The sequence below is a fragment of the Pristiophorus japonicus genome, unplaced genomic scaffold (assembly GCF_044704955.1).
Source record: "Pristiophorus japonicus isolate sPriJap1 unplaced genomic scaffold, sPriJap1.hap1 HAP1_SCAFFOLD_109, whole genome shotgun sequence".
NCBI classification, from domain to species: domain Eukaryota; kingdom Metazoa; phylum Chordata; class Chondrichthyes; family Pristiophoridae; genus Pristiophorus; species Pristiophorus japonicus.
The window spans coordinates 371,923-391,671 of record NW_027250745.1 but is presented as its reverse complement, the minus strand read 5'-3'; the positions used below and the strand labels follow the sequence as shown (position 1 = coordinate 391,671).

The following is a 19,749-nucleotide window of genomic DNA, read 5'->3' as shown; positions in this document are numbered from 1 at the left end:
GTTAGGCGAGTGGGCAAATGCATGGCAGATGCAGTATAATGTGGATAAATGTGAGGTTATCCAGTTTGGGGGCAAAAACACTAGGGCAGAATATTATCTGAATGGCGGCAGATTCGGAAAAGGGGCAGTGCAACGAGACCTGGTTGTCATGGTTCATCAGTCATTGAAAGTTGGCATGCAGGTACAGCAGGCGATGAAGAAGGCAAATGGTATGTTGGCATTCATAGCGAGGGGATTTGAGTATAGGAGCAGGGAGGTCTTACTGCAGTTGTGCAGGGCCTTGGTGAGGCCCCACCTGGAATATTGTGTTCAGTTTTGGTCTCCTAATCTGAGGAAGGACGTTCTTGCTATTGAGGGAGTGCAACAAAGGTTCACCAAACTGATTCCCGGGATGGCAGGACTGACATATGAGGAGAGACTGGATCAACTAGGCCTGTATTCACTGGAGTTTAGAAGGATGAAAGGGTAACTCATAGAAACATTTAAAATTTGGATGGGACGGGACAGGTTCGATGCAGGAAGAATGTTCCCGATGTTGGGGAAGTCCAGAACATGGGGACACAGTCTAAGGATAAGGGGCAAGCCGGACTGACATATGAGGAGAGACTGGATCAACTGGGTCTTTATACATTGAAATTTAGAAGGATGAGCGGCGATCTCATAGAAACATTTAAAATTCTGATGGGACTGGTGAGTGCCAACATTAGCTCAGCCGTTACTTCGTAAAACCAACTTTGTGAAAAGTTTGAATTTGTCTTAATGTCGTCGCTGCCTGGTGTTTTTGTTGTCATTTTCTATCTCCTTCTTTCACACTGAAACAAATGGTAACCCTATTTGTAAATTAGGAATGCGAGATTTTTAGAGAGCATATTTAAATGCTTCACAAAAACATTCTGATCACGACAGCTACCGGGGTTCGATTCCCAGTTAGAGAAGTAAATTTGCTGCCACCGTTTTTAATTAAAGTGAAGTAATTTAATTAAATTACACAGATGACCCAAATCACTTCAGAGTGGTGTCAAAACAAATGAGTTGGTAATTAGAAATAAGGAATGTCAGAAGTTGGATTTGAGTTTCTGGGATGGAGGATGAATAACCCTCTGTGCACTGGAACTGGGAAGGGTGAATAATGAATGAGTTGTTTCCGGGTTTGAAATCCGGCTTTTATCTGCTGGTATTAACCGAGAGCATTGTTTAGCAGAATGAAAGAAATGCTAACATGATCACTGAGGGACAGTCGAAACTTCAACAACTCAATTTTAATAATTTGTGAAACTTGAATCATTGAGGAAGTTTTAATCCTTTTCTGATTTTACACACTCTGTATTTTAGGAGACTGGTTTTAAATGTTCAATGCTCATCATGGAATCAGAGAAGTTTACAGCACGGAAGGAGGCCATTGTCACATGAACAATGATCATTTAAAACCAGTTTTTGTTTCAGAAATAATGTTTCCACTCGGGCTTGAACCGGGAACCTTTCGTGTGTGAGGCGAATGTGATAACCGCCACACTACAGAAACTGGTGCCTAATTGTGTGCCCAGAGAGAAATGTTCAGCAACAAGCTGAAATACTCAATCCCTCTCTGCAAAAAGTTCCTTTCACAACATCTCTCTGACCGGAACCGCACCAAACAAAAATATTCCTTTCAAGTGTGCAAATTATTTTCGTTTAACTTTTATTTTGCTTTCATGGTATAACATCGTTAAGGAATCGATAATCTTCTTTTGCACAATGAAAGAAATGCTAACTGACGGAAAGTCAATCGGTCAATAATTGGTTCTGTGCTCTGCATGTTGGTAATTTAGCCAAGATGATCCAAAGATCTGTGGGAAAGCAAGTTATGAGGAAGACACAAACAATCTGCAAAGCGATATCGATAGGCTCAGTGGCTGGGCAGTAATTTGTCAGATGGAGTACAATGTGGGAAATATGAGGTTATACACTGTGGTAGGGATAATAGTCAGGCCATCCTGACTATTGAGTGCTGTGTGTGGCCACCTGCAGGTTGATTTTGAACTTTTGTGTCCTGTTATGTGAAATAAATGAGGGCAGCAGGCGTATCTCTGCCTGACACCGGGAAAATAGTGAGACAGACCTTGGAACAAGCGTCTGGTTATTGCCAAAAAGCAATGGAAATATTAATTCTGGAAAACGAATATCTGAAAGAACAGTGACCCCGACCTGATTGGAAAACAAAACCTTCAGATCTACCGTCAGACACACTACTGTTGCGTCACGAGGCCTACACAGTGCGGTGGAGATGTTCGTCGAAATGAAGGTTCTGCAATACAAGGGGCTTGGAAATCAGGAGAACCAGTTTCGAGGTTTGAATTTCGAGATAAACACATGGTGCAGAGCCAACAGATCCCTGGCAGCGATCAGTGACAGGAAGATGCAACTTAAGCAATCCTGACGAGCTAAGTCGGTAGAGTATGAGACTGTTAATCTCAGGGTTGTGAGTTCAAACCCCACGTTGGACGAATTATTTTCCTTATACTTTTTTGGTGCTTTCACAGGAAAACATCTTTAATGAACCCATAATCTTCTTTTGCACAATGAAAGAAATGCGAACTGAGGGAGAGTTGATCACTCAATCATTTATTCTGTGCTCTGTATAAGAACACAAAAACCAGGAGCAGGAGTCGGCCATTTGGCCCTTCGAGCCTGCCTTCTTATGCACTGAAACAAATTTTAACCGTGTTTTTAAATGAGCAGTGCGAGATATTTAGAGGGCACATTTCAATGCTTCACAAAACCATTCCTTTCGCTACAGCCACCCAGGATCGATTCCCGGTTTGAGAAGTAACTTTGATATCACTGTTTGTAATTGAAATGGCGTCATTTTATTAAGTTCGATGGATGTCCCAAAGCACTTCAGAGTGGTGTCCAAACAAATGAGTTTGTAATTAAAAACACTGAATGTCAGGATTGGGATTTGAACCTACGCCTCCAGATGAGACAGTGACCTGAACCAACGCCTTAGACCGATCGGCCATCCTGACTGTTGGATGCGCCAGTTGCAAGTTATTACACTGGAAAGTTTCAAAACGGGCACTTGTTCAGTGTAGCTGGAAGGCCCAGTGACCGGGATATCCTCTCCCCTGGGGTTTTCCTGAGCCTGTGCTCGATGTACGGGGAGCTTTGGCACGGGTCCGAGGTAGCTTACATGTGTAGGCTGCTTGCTGGCTTCAGGTGGTCTCTTACCAGTGTGATCAATTCTTCAAACGACTTGCTTGCTGGTCTCTCGTGTGCCAGCAGGTCCTTCATTGAAGCGTATGTTTTCGCGCCGCAGCTGGTCAAGAGATGGGCTCTTCTCTTGTCTGCCTTATTGTCGCCTAACCAGTCTTTGGTTACAAAGCTTTGCTGGAGCCTTTCTATAAAGTCCTCCCAATTATCTCCAGCATTGTATTTTTCATCTGAGCCGTTGGTCGCCATTCTGTGGATTCTGTAATCCCGTAACTCGTCGCCACTGAAAAGTCCTGACCCTGTAATACAGACTCACACGAGGCACATACTGAAGTCAAGTTCACTCTGGACCTGCACCTTTATTACACAGCTCTCGAATGCCACACTTGCCTGAGACCTATCCTTATATACCTGTCTGGGAAAGGTATCCAGTGTCTCCTGCAAATGCACCCCTGGTGGTCAGGTAATTTTGTGGTTACAGGTCATCTCTGGTTACAGTCATGTATGGCATGGTAAGGTACAGTTATGTACAGTAGTGTGAGATACATGACAGTATTGGTATTTATGGTGATTACAGCAATTATTAATCGTCTCACAGACCTCAATTATTTTTATGCGATTAATTGATCGAGGATTGAAACCAGGTTAGTGCGCCAGATCTTAACCCCTCGACCACCAGGGCACAGTTACGATACATGTCGATATACTTATATGTATTTATATATGACCCTGAATATCAACGGCTACCTACCTAGACCTCGTGTTGCAACGGTAGTGTGTCTAACTTTGAGTGAGAGAAATTGTTCAACAGTGGCACCCATCTCATCTTTTGTTCACTTTTAAACACTAGAAACTGAGACAGGGGAATAAATAGAGAAACCAAAGCACAGGGTTATAGACAAGAGGAAGAGAGAAGGGGAAAAATACTGTCCCTACCCAGAACGAATGCAGAAACCCCTCTGCTGCGCTCGGGGTGACCACCCACAGCCTGGATACACTAATGTCACAACAGCTCATTGACTGTCGGAGTGGGACTGTGCGGTGCATCAGAGGACAGCTCGAAAAAGCAAAGTCACTGATTCCGTCTCATGTGCTCCTCCAATCAAGAAGAGCAACACACTAAAAATGCTCCAATAATGGTTACACCTTATCTTCAGATTTGCTAAACAGTTGGTTCGTTGGTCTAGGGGTATGATTCTTGTTTCGTGGTTGGTACTTGAAATTTGCGAGAGGTCCCGGGTTCAAATCCTGGACGAGCCCTCAATTTACCCAAGAATTTTGAAATTGCATCGAACTTTTGCAAAGAAGGTCTTGCATTTCTTCAACACTTTTCAGGAACTCATGACGCCCCAAAGCGCTTTATAGCCATTGAGTTATGTTTGAAGTGTTGAAGTGTTGTATTGTGGGGAAAAATGTGCCCAAATCACCCCACACGAACCGCAACTCTTTGCGAATGAGTTTGGTGCAAATAATCAGGTGCCTCAGGGACTTGGATTTTCTGTGAATGAGATTTGCTTGTACCTGCGTTCAAGCTTGAAACAGTAACTGGGCTTCCATCTCACGGGAGCAGTGTGTAGCGGTTAGTGAGTAGGTGACCAGGTTGATGTGCGCCGCTTTCAATCTTTGAAATTTCACCAAACAAAGAAACGGTGAATCCAACTGTCCCTGTAAGCGACGGATTGAAGGGATCGCTGCTCCAAACAGAGCTGGAACACGCACAGTGCAGGAATTGGGTCCGCAACATTAAATGTCAAAGTTATTAAGCAGACAATAATTAACCATACACTTAACAGTACTTACAGCCAAACCATGCGAATGTTAGCCGAAGAACTCAAACACGTTACAGTTCCCAGCTCGGTGTACAAATTGATCAAACATTAATCGGATTCTAAACTATCTGTTCCAAATGTCACATTTTATATCTTTTCCTTAGCCCTGCTACGTGACAATTTAAACTTTTAATAGTACTACCGAACACAAGTGCCCAACTTCTGATGGAAAGTCATTAACCTGAAACGTTAACTCTGTTTATTTCTCCGCAGATGCTGCCTGACCTGCTCAGTGATTCCAGCATTTACTCTTTTTATTCTCCAAACTTATAATCAGAATATCACTTCCCTTGTCATCTACTACACTCCTTCCTGATATGTAGCCTTGTCCTACAAACCAGGCTCCTTTCGGATGATTCAGGCATTAATTGGAATTATAACTTCTTAATGATAACAATTATGTGAAGTATGTAACGATGTAATACTTGCCACCAGAGCGCGCGACTGTTGGAGTCCTAATGGTCAACTGCCCACACGAACAGGGCCAGTATAAAAGGTTGGCTGCCATGTAGTTCAGGCACACTGCAGTTGTAATAAAGAAGACTAAGATCATACTAAATTTAGCTCACAGAACTCAGCCTCGGGGATTCCTTCTATGCACAACAATTGGCGACGAGTAACAGAATTCGAACTTTCACGCAACCATGGCTGCTGTTGGAATATTAGAGAGATCCAAAGAGGATGATGATTGGGAAGCCTTCGTCGAGCAGCTCGACCTGTACTTTGTGGCCAACGAGCTGGAAGGGGACACTAACGTGGCCGAGCACAGGGCGGTTCTCCTCACCATCTGTGGGCCTAAAATATACAGCCTCATCAAGAATCTGCTCACACCGACAAAACCAAAGGAGATGGAATATTCAGCGTTGTGCACACTGGTTTGGGACTTCCTAAAGCCGAAGGAGAGTATCCTCATGGCCAGATATCGTTTTAACACGCACCATCGCTCCGGGGACCAGGACCTGGCGGATTATGTCACTGACCTGAAACACCTCGCGGGACTTTGCTATTTTGGAGCTGCGTTGGGGCAAATGCTGTGTGACTTTTACGTGCTGGGCATCAGCCACGAGGTCATTCTTCGAAAGCTGCTGCCTGCTGAAACCCGAGACCAGAGCAGGGCCATCGCGATCGCCCAGGCATGCATGGCCACAGACGATAACACCAAACAGATATCTTCTCAACATCAAAGCTCATCGACAAGTACTGTGCATAAAATGATGTCGCTAGCAGGCCGAAATGCATATGGCAGGGTCTATACGTCTGTGGCTGCAAGACCTGTGATGACTCAGATTCCGCCATCGGGGATCGATGTGAATCTATTAGCACCGTGTTGGTGCTGCGGGGATAATCCTCGGGCCCATCAATATCGATTCAAGCACGACGTATGCAAAGGCTGCACAACGATGGGGTACCTCCAGTGAATATGCAAACGTGCTGTGACATACCACGTGGCAGAGGATGATCGATCCGGCACGGATTATGCAGCACAGGCAACTCATCCCGAGGAACAAGGACTCCCAGGTGCCGGTTGGGATGTTGCATTTTATCAGAGAGGCTTTGAGTGTTTGGCCGAAACGTTTCCTCTGCCGACCTGGGGCTCGCTTACCGTATCGGAGTTCTGAGTAGAGCGTTTGCTTAGAGAGTCTCGTGTTGGGCATGTGGACAATGTGGCAAGCCCAACGGAGCTGGCCGAGTGTGGTCAGTGCTTCAATGCTGGGGATGTTGGCCTGATCGAAAACACTGATGTTGGTGCGTCTGTCCTCCCAGGGGATTTGCAGGATCTTGCGGAGACAGCCCTGGACGTATTTCTCCAGTGAGTTGAGATGTCAGCTGTATATAGTCCATGTCTCGGATCCATACCGCGGGGCAGTTATCACCACCGCCCTGCACACCATAAGCTTGGTGCCAGATTTGAGGTCCTGGTCTTCAAACACTCTCCTGCTCAGGTGATCGAAGGCTGTGCTGGCACACTGGAGGCGGTGTTGGACCTCGTCTTCGATGTCTGCCCTTGCTGATAGTAGGTTCCCAAGGCGTGGAAAATGGTCCACGCTGTCGAAGGCCACACTTACAGCCTTCTTAAATATAGCACCCTCATTCTATTCTCTTGAAACAAGTTCCTGAATTCTCGGCTAGCTGTGTAGGTTAGAGCTGTGGTTTTATCCTGTGATAGATTCTATCATAGTGTTTCTGAAGTGTAGTAGTTATCACATTCGCCTCACACACGAAAGGTCCCCGGTCCGAAACCGGGCGGAAAGATCTTGAAAACTTGAAAATGGGCCGAATGGCTGACTCCTGTTCCTAACTCTTACGTTCTTATGATCTCTTGACCTTTCACAGGAGAACAAACTCTCCTCTGAACATGCATGAGAAAGCTCCAGAAAATATTTCCGTCCGAGGTGCTTTCGCGTGTGAGGCGAACGTGTTAACCGTTACACTGCGGAAACGTCTCCACTTTCAGCACCAGATTACCAAAATTAAACCCAATGAGATCGGGATAAAAGTTCCTCACATGCTCAGGGCAAAATATCTGATTGATGGTCCACAAAAGAATGAACAAACTTCAGCACGAGGTCAGACGGAAATGTTAAGCGAGCACGTGGACTGCTGAATTGCACTTTTAAGGAGTTGGTGATGACAAAACAAATGGATTCCGCTTAAAGATCAGAAAAGTCACAAGTGGGATTCGAACCCTCACCTTCAGAGAAAACTGCAATTTGAACACAGCACCTTAGACCGCTCGGCCATCCTGACTATGCAGTGCTTTACGTGGCCACCTGCAGGTTGATTTTGAACTTTTGTGTCCTGTCACATGAAATAAATAATGGCAGCAGGCGTATCTCTGCCTGACACCGGGGAAACAGTGAGACAGACACTGCAGCAAGGGTTTGGTTGTTGTCAAACAGCAAATGAAATATTAATTCTGGTCGAAAAATATCCAAAAAAACACTGACCCTAACGTGATTTGAACACGCAACCTACTAACGTGGAATCAGACACACGACCGTTGCACCATGAGACCTACACAGTGAGCTGGAGATGTTCGTCTATATGAAGGTTCTGCAATACAAGGGGCTTTAAAATCCCCGCCCATTCCCACCAGGTATCACAAACCGCGCTCACCGGACAGTCACCGAATGGTTTGCTCGAAAACTTTACTCTTGCTTTCACGGGAAACCATCATTAATTAACCCCTCACCTTCTTTTGCACAATGAAACAAATGCTAACTCAGGGACATTCCATACTTCAATCATTTGGCCTGTGCTTTACATCTTAACTCGAAAGCCATATCCCATTTTTCTCACTGTATTTTAGCTTTCTGGTTCAAAGTCTTCAGGGATCTGGGGCAACTTTTATCAAATTTAGCAGCACCGGTTTTTCCTGTCGTGCACACAAAATAAAATCACTCGTGAAGATAAAATACCACCGTGCTTATTTTCAGATTCAATGCTGTCGGATTTCAAATAAAGTGAAAGAATTCTACAGTGAAAAGATTTGCAAGTGTTACTTGTATTTGTGTCTTCAATTAAACTTTGTGGCGTCTGACTCCCGTTCATGCCACTGCTGAATAAGAAAGGAGGGTTTGACGTTGAACAGCTCATCCTTTATATTCAGTTGTTTCTCACCGTTTGATGGGCTGCAGTGCAGCGGATATCACGTTGGCCTCACACGCAAAAGGTCCCCGGTGGATCCGTTTTCTCTCAGTGAAAGTTATCTATTTATTGAAGTGAAATAAAGAGCAATTAAGGAATAAGGGAGCCCTTTTACCAGGAGATAAAATTGCAAATGCTGGCAATTTCAGCAGGTCAGGCAGCATTTCCCAGGAGACGAAACTCGGGATTGAACCAGGGACCTTCCCCGTGTAATGCAAACGTGATAACCACTACACTACAGAAACCTCTGGTACAATAATCCCAACAGAGGGCAGGTGACCACTGAGCACCGTCTGTGCTGATCGGCATTGTGTGTTGGCTCACCGAAAACAACTTCTGTCCTGCACTGAATGTTCTCAATCCTTCACCTCCGCTGCCCTTTACAGAAATGTCAGGGATCACCCAGCCACAGTGTTCACTTCCACATCCTCACAGTGGGGCCACAGAGGCTCCTACCTTTCTCTCCGCGATCACCGAACTCACCCAGTTTACAAAATTAAACCCGGAATACATGCTCGGAAAAGTCAGATAGTCTGTAAGCTCGGTCTATCACAGAAAGTATTGGTATTCATGGTGGTTACAGCAATTATTAATCGTCTCACAGACCTCAATTATTTTTATGCGATGATTTGATCGAGGATTGAAACCAGGTTAGTCCGCCGGGTATTAATCGCTCGACCACCAGGGAACTGTTACGATACATGTCGATATATTTATATATATTTATATATGACGCTGAATATCAACAGCTACCAACCTAGACCTCGTGCTGCCCACGGTAGTGTGTCTAACTTTGAGTGAGAGAAATTGTTCCACAGTGAGACCCATTTCATCTTTTGTTCCCTTTTAAACACTAGAAACTGAGATAGGGGAATAAATAGAGAAACCAAAGCACAGGGTTATAGACAAGATGAAGAGAGAAGGGGAAATATACTGTCCCCACCCAGAACTAATGCAGAAACCCCTCTGCTATGCTCGGGGTGACCACACACAGCCTGGATACACTAACGTCCCAACAGTTCATTGACTGTCGGAGTTGGACCGTGCGGTGCTTCAGAAGACAGGTCGAAAAAGCAAAGTCACTGATTCCATCTCATGTGCTCCTCCGATCAAGAATAGCAAGACACTAAAAATGTTTCAATAATGGTTACACCTTATCTCCACGTTTATCGAGCAGTTGGCTCGTTGGTCTAGGGGTATGATTCTCGCTTCGGGGTTATTGCTTGAAATTTGCGAGAGGTCCCGGGTTCAAATCCCGGACGAGCCCACAGTTTACCCAAAAATTTTGAAATCGCATCAAACTTTTGCAAAGAAGGTCTTGCATTTCTACAACACATTTCAGGAACTAATGACGCACCAAAGCGCTTTGCATCCGTTGAGTTGTGTTTGAAGTGTTGTCGTGTGGGGAAAGATGTGCCCAAATCACCCCACATGAACCGCAACTCGTTGCGAAGGAGTTTGTTGCAAAAAATCAGGTGCCTCAGGGACTTGGACTTTCTATGAATGAGTTCTGCTTGTACCTGCGTTCAAGCTTGTAACAGTAACTGTGCATCCATCTCACGGGAGCAGCGTGTAGCGGTTAGTGAGTAGGTGACCAGGTAGATGTGCGCCGCATTCAATCTTTTAAATTTCACCAAACAAAGAAACGGTGAATCCAACTCTCCCTGTAAGCGACGGATTGAAGGGATCGGTGCTCCAAACGGAGCTGGAACACACGCAGTGCAGGAATAGTGTCGGCAACATTAAATGTCAGAGTTATTAAGCAGACAATAATGAAACATACACTTAATAGTACTTACACCCAAACCTTGCGAATGTTAGCCGAAGAAATCAAACACGTTGCAGTTTTCTGCTCGGTGGACAAATTGATCAAACATTAATCGGATTCAAACTATCTGTTCCAAATGCCACATTTTATATATTTTCCTTACCCCTGCTTCGTGACAATTGAAACTTTTAATAGTATTACCTAACACAACTGCCCAACTTCTGATGGAAGGTCATTAACCTGAAACGTTAACTCTGTTTCTCTCTCCACAGATGCTGCCTGGCCTGCTCAGTGTTTCCAGTATTTACTCTTTTTATTCTCCAAACTTATCATCAGAGTATCACTTCCCTTGTCATCTAACTACGCTCCTTCCTGATATGTAGCCTTGTCCTACAAACCAGGCTCCTTTCTGATGACGCAGGCATTCATTGGAATTATAACTTCTTAACGATAACAATTATGTGAAGTATGTAACTCTGTCATACTTGCCACCAGAGGGCGTGAATGTTGGAGTCCTAATGGTCACCTGCCCACACCTGCAGGGCCAGCATAAAAGGTTGGCTGCCATGTTGTTCCGGCACTCTGGAATTGTAATAAAGAAGACTAAGATCACACTAAGTTTAGCTCACAGTACTCAGCCTCCTGGTGTTCTACTTTTCACAACAATTGGCGACGATCAACAGAATACAAACCTTCACACAACCATGGCTGCTGTTGGAATATTAGAGAGATTCATAGAGAGTGAAATAAATGAGGGCCGCAGGCGGATCTCTGCCTGACACCGGGGAAACAGGGAGACAGACCTTGGAGCAAAGGGATATGGATGGAGTCGGTAAAACTTGAGGCATCTGATTCAGGAGAGTCGCGGGGCGTGGAAATTCGGGAGTTTAATGACTTTGAAAGGAACATTTTCGTTTTGTTCAGAGAAATGTTTGTGAAGGAATTTTTTGCAGGAAGGGATGCAGCATTTATCCTTTTGCCTTAGCACTTGTTTCTGGCTGTCAGGATCACATTTCGTTTCAATGTTATTCTTCCAGAATTAATATTTCATTTGCTGTTTGACAATAACCAGACCCTTGCTCCAAGGTCTGTCTCACTCTTTCCCCGGTGTCAGGCAGAGATCTGCCTGCTGCCCTGATTTATTTCATGTAACAGGACACAAAAGTTCAAAATCAACCTGCAGGTGGCCACACACAGCACTGTATAGTAATGATGGCCGAGTGGTCTAAGGTGATGTGTTCAGATCACTGTAGATAGTGTTCGAATCCTATTGCAGACATTCCTTATATTGAATCATTCGGCAGAACCCATTTGCTTTGTCACCACCAACTCCTTAAAAGTGCGATTCTGCCGTCCACCTGCTCGCTTAACATTTCCGTCTGACCTGGTGCTGAAATTTGTTCATTCTTTTGTAGAACGACAATTATTTATTTTGCCCTGAGCATGTGAGGAACTTTTCTCCCGATCTCATTGGGTTTAATTTTGTTAATCTTGTGCTGAAAGTGGAGATGTTTCCGCAGTGTAACGGTTAACACCTTCTAGTTTTTTGAGTTCATGCTCAACTTTCTCCTTGAGTGCATATGGTACGGAACGGGGCTTGTAGTAAACCAATCTAGCGTCCTTCTGTACCCTGACACTCGCCTTGAAGCCTTGGATCGGACTGTCCGTTTCGCAGAACACCTTTGGATACTTCTTGATAACCTCATCCGTTGATGAAAATCTCGCTTCCACACAGAAAATCTGACTACAATCCAGCTTCAGTGAGCTTAATCAATTTCTTCCTTGTAAGGCAGACTTGTCTCTTTTCACTACTATTCGAGGCAAGTTCTGAAATTAATCTTTATATTTCACCGATCGTTACAGTGATATGACCAACCACAGGAATTTACTCTCCCGAGTAGCCTCGCTGCTCTATCTTGGGTTTCTCCAGTTGGAAATCACGCATCTATGTGGATTTTGATGCTTTCCGAATCACTGTCCGTTAAACTAGTGCTCCTGATGATGTGTAACTCTAACATCTCATCGTCCTGTTGTTGGTCTTCCATACTATGTAGTCTCTTGGGATTTCTACTCATAGCTTTGAACGCTGGAGTCATAGCTTTAAAAATAGGTTTACCCTTCAGTCGGCATGACTTCGCAAGATGCCCAGTCTTTCTGTCGAAGAAACACTCTGCCTTCACGTGTGGAGAACTTTGAGCAATGTGTTGTCCCAGGCACCTACAGCATGACTTCGACGCTTTGGTAGAATTTCCAGATTCTGAGGCTTTTGGCTCCCTTGTTATACCTTCAAATGCTCTGATAATGACTCCACGAGACAATGTGTCGTTATTTAACTGTAGTGACCTGAGTCCTTTATTGATAACCACAGAGTGAGGATCACACCTGGTGGCCTGCCTTTTATACTAGGCCAGACACACCTGTGCAGGTAAGCTACAAGTCTCCCACTGCAGTGCCCTCTGGTGGCACACCTTGTAATAGTACAAGCAGTAACCATGTCGAACACATGACAGGTGTCACTGTGGAACCGTTTCTCTCACTCAAAGTTAGACGCACTACCGTGGGCGCCACGAGATCTAGGTAGGTAGCCATTGACATTCAGGTTCATATATAAATATATATAAATATATCGACGTGCATCGTAACTGTTCCCTGGTGGTCGAGGGGTTAAGATCCGGTGCACTAACCTGGTTCGACATGTATCGTAACTGTTCCCTGGTGGTCGAGGGGTTAAGACCCGGCGCACTAACCTGGTTTCAATCATCGATCAATTCATTGCAGAAAAATAATTGAGGTCTGTGAGACACTTAATAATTGCTGTAATCACCATGAATACCAATACTCTCTGTGATAGACCGAGATTACAGACTATCTGGCTTCTCCTGCACTTTGCCGGGCACGTGTTTGGGGTTTAATTTTGTAAACTGGGTGAGTTCGCTGATCGCGGGGAGACGGTAGGAGCCTCTGTGGCCCCACTGTGAGGTTGTGGAAATGAACACGGTGGCTGGGTGATCCGTGACATTTCTGTAAAGGGCAGCGGAGGAGAAGGATTGAGAATTCTCAGTGTGGGACAGAATTTGTTTCAGGAGAGCCAACACATTCCCGATCAGCACAGAGGGAGCTCACTGGTCAGCTCCTCGCTGAGGGGGCTGCTGTGCCAGAGGTTTCTGTAGTGTAGTGGTTATCACGTTTGCTTTACACGCAATAGGTCCCAAGTTCAATCCCAGGCAGAATCATTATTTTTAAACTTGCTGTGGATGAACAATCGGAGGCGAGTTTAGTCTCCCTGCAAATGCTGCCTGACCAGCTGAGATTTCCAGCATTTGCTGTTTTTATTTGCTATTTATTCTCCTGGCAATAGGGCTCCTTTATTCATTAAGTGCTCTTTATTTCACCAATAAATAGATAACTTTGAGTGAGAGAAAACGGATCCATGGGGACCTTTTGCGTGTGAGGCCTAAGCGATATCCGCTACACTGCAGCCCATCATAGGGCGAGAAACCACTGAATATAAAGGATGAGCTGACAAATATCAGGGGCAGTGCAGTCTGGTCAATGTCAAACCCTCCTCTCTTATTCAGCAGTGGCATGAACGGGAGTCAGACGCCACAAAGTTTAATTAAAGACACAAATACAAGCAACACTTGCAAATTTTTTAGTGTAAAATTCTTTCACTTTATTTGAAATGCTACTGCGTTAAATCTGAAAATACACACGGTGGGATTTTATCTTCACTACTGATTGTATTTTGTGTGCACGGTAGGAATAATCGGTGCTGATAAATTTGATAAAATTTGCACCAGATTCCTGGTGTCATCGGCAATGAACACTTTGAACCAGAAAGCTAAAATACAGTGAGTAAAATGGGTTAACATACATAAGAACATATGAAGTAGGAGCAGGAGTGGGTCATACGGCCCCTCGATCCTGCTCCACCATTTGATACGATCATGGCTGATCTGATCATGGACTCAGTTCCACTTCCCTGGCCGCTCCCCAAAGCACAGGCCAAATGATTGAAGTATGGAGCGTCTCTGAGTTAGCATTTGTTTGATTGTGCAAAAGAAGGTGAAGGGTTAATTAATGATGCTTTCCTGTGAAAGCAAGATAAAAGTTTTCGAGCAAGCCATCCGGTGACTGTCAGGTGAGCGCTGCTTGTGATACCTGGTAGGAATGGGCGGGGATTTTAAAGTCCCTTGTATTGCAGAACCCTCATATAGACGAACATCCCGCAATGACTGTGTAGACCTTGTTGTGCAATGGTAGTGCGCCTGACTCTTGATCAACGAGTTGCGTGTTTAAATCATGTCGTGGTCACTGGTCTTTTAGCAATTGCTGTTTCACAATAACCAGTCACTTGCTGCAATGTCTGTCTCACTGGTTAGTAGTGGTCGGGTTGGGGACAGCATCAAAGAAGAAAGAAGGGATGTGTGCAGTGGTGGTACAGCAGTTATCATGGGTAATTTTAACTACATCGTGATTGAGCTAAACACATGGTAGTGATGTGTTGGAGGAGGATTTCATGGAGTGTATTATGGATGGTTTTCTCAACCCAGAAGAGATCTGGCCATTCTTGACTGGGTGATGTGTAATGAGAAGGGACTAATTATCAATCTTGTTGTGCGAGGCCCCTTGGGGACGAGTAACATAATATGGTAGAATTCTTCATTAAGATGGAGAGTGTCACAGTTATTTCAGAAACTTGGGTCCTGAACTTAAGGAAAGGTAACTTTGACGGTATGAGGTGTGAATTGGCTAGAATAGACTGGCCAATGATACTTAAAGGGTTGATGGTGGATAGGCAATGGCAAACATTTAAAGATCACACGGGTGACTTCAGCAATTGCACATCGCTGTCTGGAGTAAAAATAGAACGGAGAACGTTGCTCAACCGTGGCTAACAAGGGAAATTAAGGATAGTGTTAAAACCTAAGGAAGAGGAAAATAAATTGGCCAGAAAAAGGAGCAAACCTGAGAACTGGGAGAAATTTTGAATTCAACAGAGGAGGACTAAGGGTTTCATGAGGAGGGGGAAAATGGATTTTGAGAGGAAGCTTGCTTGGAACATAACAACTGACTGCAAAAGCTTCTGTAATCATGTGAAGAGAAAACGATTAGTGAAGACAATTGTAGGTCCCTTGCAGTCGGATTCAGGTGAATTTATATTGGGGAACAATGGAATGGCAGACCAATTGACCAAATACTTCAGTTCCGTCTTCACGAAGGAAGACACGAATAACCTTCCAAAAGTACTCGGGGACCGATGGTCGAGTGAGAATGAGTAACTGAAGGATATCCTTATGTGGTGGGAAATTGATGGGATTGAAGGATGATAAATCCCCGGGGCCTGATAGTCTGCATCCAAGAGTACTTAAGGAAGTCGCCCTAGAAATAGTGGATGCATTGGTGATCATTTTCCAACAGTCTATTGACTCGGGATCAGTTCCTATGGACAAGAGAGTAGCTAATGTAAAAAATTCTTTTTAAGAAGGGAGGGAGAGAGAAAGCGTGTAATTATACACCGGTTAGCCTGAATCAGTCGTGGGGAAAATGTTGGAATCAATTATTAAGGATGAAATAGCAACGCATTTGGAAAGCAGTGACAGGATCGGTCCAAGTCAGCATGGATTTATGAAAGGGAAATCATGCTTGACAAATCTTCTGGAATTTTTGAGGCTGTAACGAGTAGAGTGGACAAGGGAGAACCAGTGGATGTGGTATAGTTGGACTTTCAAAAGGTTGTTGACAAGGGTCCACACAAGAGATTGCTGTGCAAAATCAAAGCACATGGTATTGGGGGTAATATACTTACGTGGATAGAGAACTGGTTGGCAGACAGAAAGCAGAGAGTCGGGATAAAAGGGTCCTTTTCAGAATGGCAGGCAGTGACTAGTGGAGTGCCGCAGGGCTCAGTGCTGGGACCACAGCTCTTTACAATATACATCAATGATTTGGATGAAGGAATTGAATGTAGATTTGCAGATGAAACAAAACTGGGTGGCGGTGTGAGCTGTGAGGGGGACGCTAAGAGACTGCAGGGTGACTTAGACAGGTTAGGTGAGTGGGCAAATTCATGGCAGATGCAGTATAACGTGGATAAATGTGAGGTTATCCACTTTGAGGGCAAAAACGTGAAGACAGAATATTATCTGAATTGTGGCAGATTAGGAAAAGGGGAGGTGCAATGAGACCTGGGTGTCATGGTTCATCAGTCACTGAAAGTTGGCATACAGGTACAATAGGCAGGAAAAAGGTAAATCGTATGTTGGCCTTTATAGCTAGGTGATTTGAGTATAGGAGCAAGTATTTCTTATTGCAGTTGTACAGGGCCTTGGTGAGTCCTCAACTGGAATATTGTTTTCAATTTTGGTCTCCTAATCTGAGGAAGGACGTTCTTGCTATTGAGGGAGTGGAGCGAAGGTTCACCAGACTGATTCCCGGGATGCCTGGACTGACATATGAGGAGAGACTGGATCAACTGGGCCTTTATACATTGGAGTTTAGAAGGATGAGAGGGGACCTCATCGAAACATATCAGATTCTGATGGGACAGGACTGGTTAGATGTCGGTAGATTGTTCCAGATGCTGAGGAAGTTGGAGCAGGCTCGAGGGGCTAGATGGCCCACTCCTGTTCCTAATTCTTATGTTCTTATAGCAATTGATTAACATTGAAACGAAATGTGACCTGACACCCAGAAAGAAGTGTTGAGGCAGAAGGTTAAATGCTGCATCCCTTTCTGCAAAAAATTCCTTTCACAAACATTTCTGTGACCGAAACGGCACAAAACAAAAATGTTCCTTTCAAAGTCATTAAACTCCCGATTTTCCGTGCCCCCTGAATCTCCTGAATGAGATGCCTCTAGATTTGCCGACTCAATCCATGTCCCTTTGCAATGTTCTGCTTCCACCCACACTATCAAATGCGCTACTAACTTATCGAATCATGGAATGGTTACATCACGGAAGGCCATTAGGCCCATCGAGACCGTACCGACTATAAGCGAGTCCCACTCCCCCGCCCTTTCCCTGGAGCCCTGCAATTGTTTTTCCTTCAGACACTTATCCAACTCCCATCAGAAAGATAAGATTGCATCTGTCTCCACCGCCCTTTCAAGCCTTGCATCCCGGATCCTAACCACTCGCTCCTGTTCCTATGTGTAAAATCTGGGAAACACGAGATCAATTCCTGCCACACTCACAGCCTTTCTAAATATTGCACCGTCATTCTATTCTCGTAAAACCAGCTCCTGAAGTATCGGCCAGCTGTGTAGGTTAAAGCTCTGGTTATGTTCCTAGCAGTGTGTCAATCGCAATGTTTCTGTAGTGTAGTGGTTATCACGTTCGTCGAACACGCGAAAAATCCCCGGATCGAAACCGGGTAGAAACCTTTTCAACATTGTTCAATTAAATATTAGAAAAAATGGAATAATTGACATCAATGGTTCAATATTAACAAAGTTGATGTTTGTTTCTGCTGATGTTAATAACCCTTCAACTAGGCTGGAGTTTAATATTTTGATATTTCAAATAACATTATTAATATTTGATGTCACCAAGATAAGAGAGACTAATGGATGTCCTGTTTCTGACTGCTCCATTTTTGATCGGGGCGGAGGAGTGGTGAGAGATCGGGGCCCAGGAGCGTCGTGATCGGGGCTCAATAGAGACGAGGGCCCAGGGACAGCACGGGCCAGCCCATTCTGCGTTCGATGGATAGTCGGCGCATGTGTACACAATTGGTCCATGCAGCAGAGCTTGGTCAATGGTCGCCTTGGGTAATCCTTGCCTCTGGACCAAGACCAAGCTCTGTCAAGCCCGTGTGGTGGCTGGTGTGCAACGGTCACCCCACGTTAAAAAAATCCACCCACAGGCATCTTCCACCCTTCAGGATGTAGTTCGGGACCTAGATTTCAGGTCCCTCATCGAAACACCTGTGAACTCATCCCTTTTTAGAGTGGAAACAAATCATCCTCGATACGAGGGACTGCCTATACTAGACTATCAACAGTGTCTCACAGCCCTGTTACATTGGCTGGTTTCTCTGTACAGTTCTGTACACACTCAAACTCTACACAGTGTCTCTCACTCCCTCCCATTTCCAGCCCTGACGGTGCAGAAAGCCCCTCTCAAAGCTGCACGTTCCGGCTGCTTTCAGTTGAGTTGTGAGAGATTATTAAAGGATCCTGCATCTCCGCCTCGCTTCACAACAGCAGATCGAAGCCGCAAACAACCATTCGACTGATCGCTCGTCCCCAGCTCCAGCGTGAGTGAGGCCGGGACTGTCATGTATTCAATCAGCATTGTAACCCATGTATAATCTGACCTAAGTTGTACACTGTGAGAACAATGACCACTATGTGGTGAACTTGTGGGAGACACTCCTAACCTGGACCTTCAGGTATAAAAGGGGAAGCTCCACTCACTTCCATCACTTGAGTGCTAAGAAATAAAGGACAGGTCACAGACTGACCTTCTCTGAAGCATGGGCCTCGTGTGCATTTACACTGTATAGTAATGACGTATCAATGGCGATGAGAAACTGGGATTTAAACCACACGAGCATGGCCACTAGCTGAACCGACAAGAGGTACTGCATGAAGCAATGGTTGGGACAGAGATTCAACATTGTTAAAGCATCACACACTTCTCCAGGCAGCCAAGGGCAGTCAGGCATGCCCCAATATGTAGCCATACCCAGAGGGGAATTTCGACAGAGACAATGGCAAGCTGAACGGTGATTCACGTCATTGCAAGGGACAATGCGGCCAGTAATGGGTCCATCAACACCTGTATATGGTGCAATCAAGGACAATCACGGGGCAGTCAGTGACGATCGACTGGCAAGAGACCTTTTATTTCCAACAGCAGCTCATGTTGGAGGCGTGGAGGCACGCACTCAGCCGGAGTTTGCAGAGCTGACCAAAATACCTGCAGAAATTGCAGAAATGAACACTGGGGGAAATCGCTGGAAGCTGAAGTTCAGCAAGTTCATGTGGAGCACGGATACAGTTCATACACCAGGACGCCACCGATAATGATGAACGTGCTCCTCAATGGCATCCCAGTATCAGTGGAGCTGGACACGTGGGCCAACCAGTCCCTGATGGGTATCAAATAGTTCGAAAAGTTGTGGGCGTCCAAGGCCAGGAGGCCAAAATTATCGCCGATTGACGCACAGCTAAGAACATACACAAAGGAATTATTACGGTGCTAGGCAGCGCCACGGTAGTCGTGACCCACAAAGTTCGCTTGCTTTCATGAACTGGAAATTTGGAGATGTCAGTGCAATTTCCTCTGTGGAGCGAGTATCATGCTCA

At 45.0% G+C, this 19,749-nt stretch overlaps 1 non-coding gene across 1 annotated transcript; it reads left to right on the top strand.

Moving 5' to 3' along the window:
* The first annotated feature begins 9,845 nt into the window (after window positions 1-9,845).
* trnap-cgg (transfer RNA proline (anticodon CGG)) lies at window positions 9,846-9,933 on the top strand. Its single transcript is given in 2 exon segments — window positions 9,846-9,881; window positions 9,898-9,933. It is a non-coding gene; the product is annotated as a tRNA-Pro (tRNA).
* The last annotated feature ends 9,816 nt before the right edge of the window (window positions 9,934-19,749 follow it).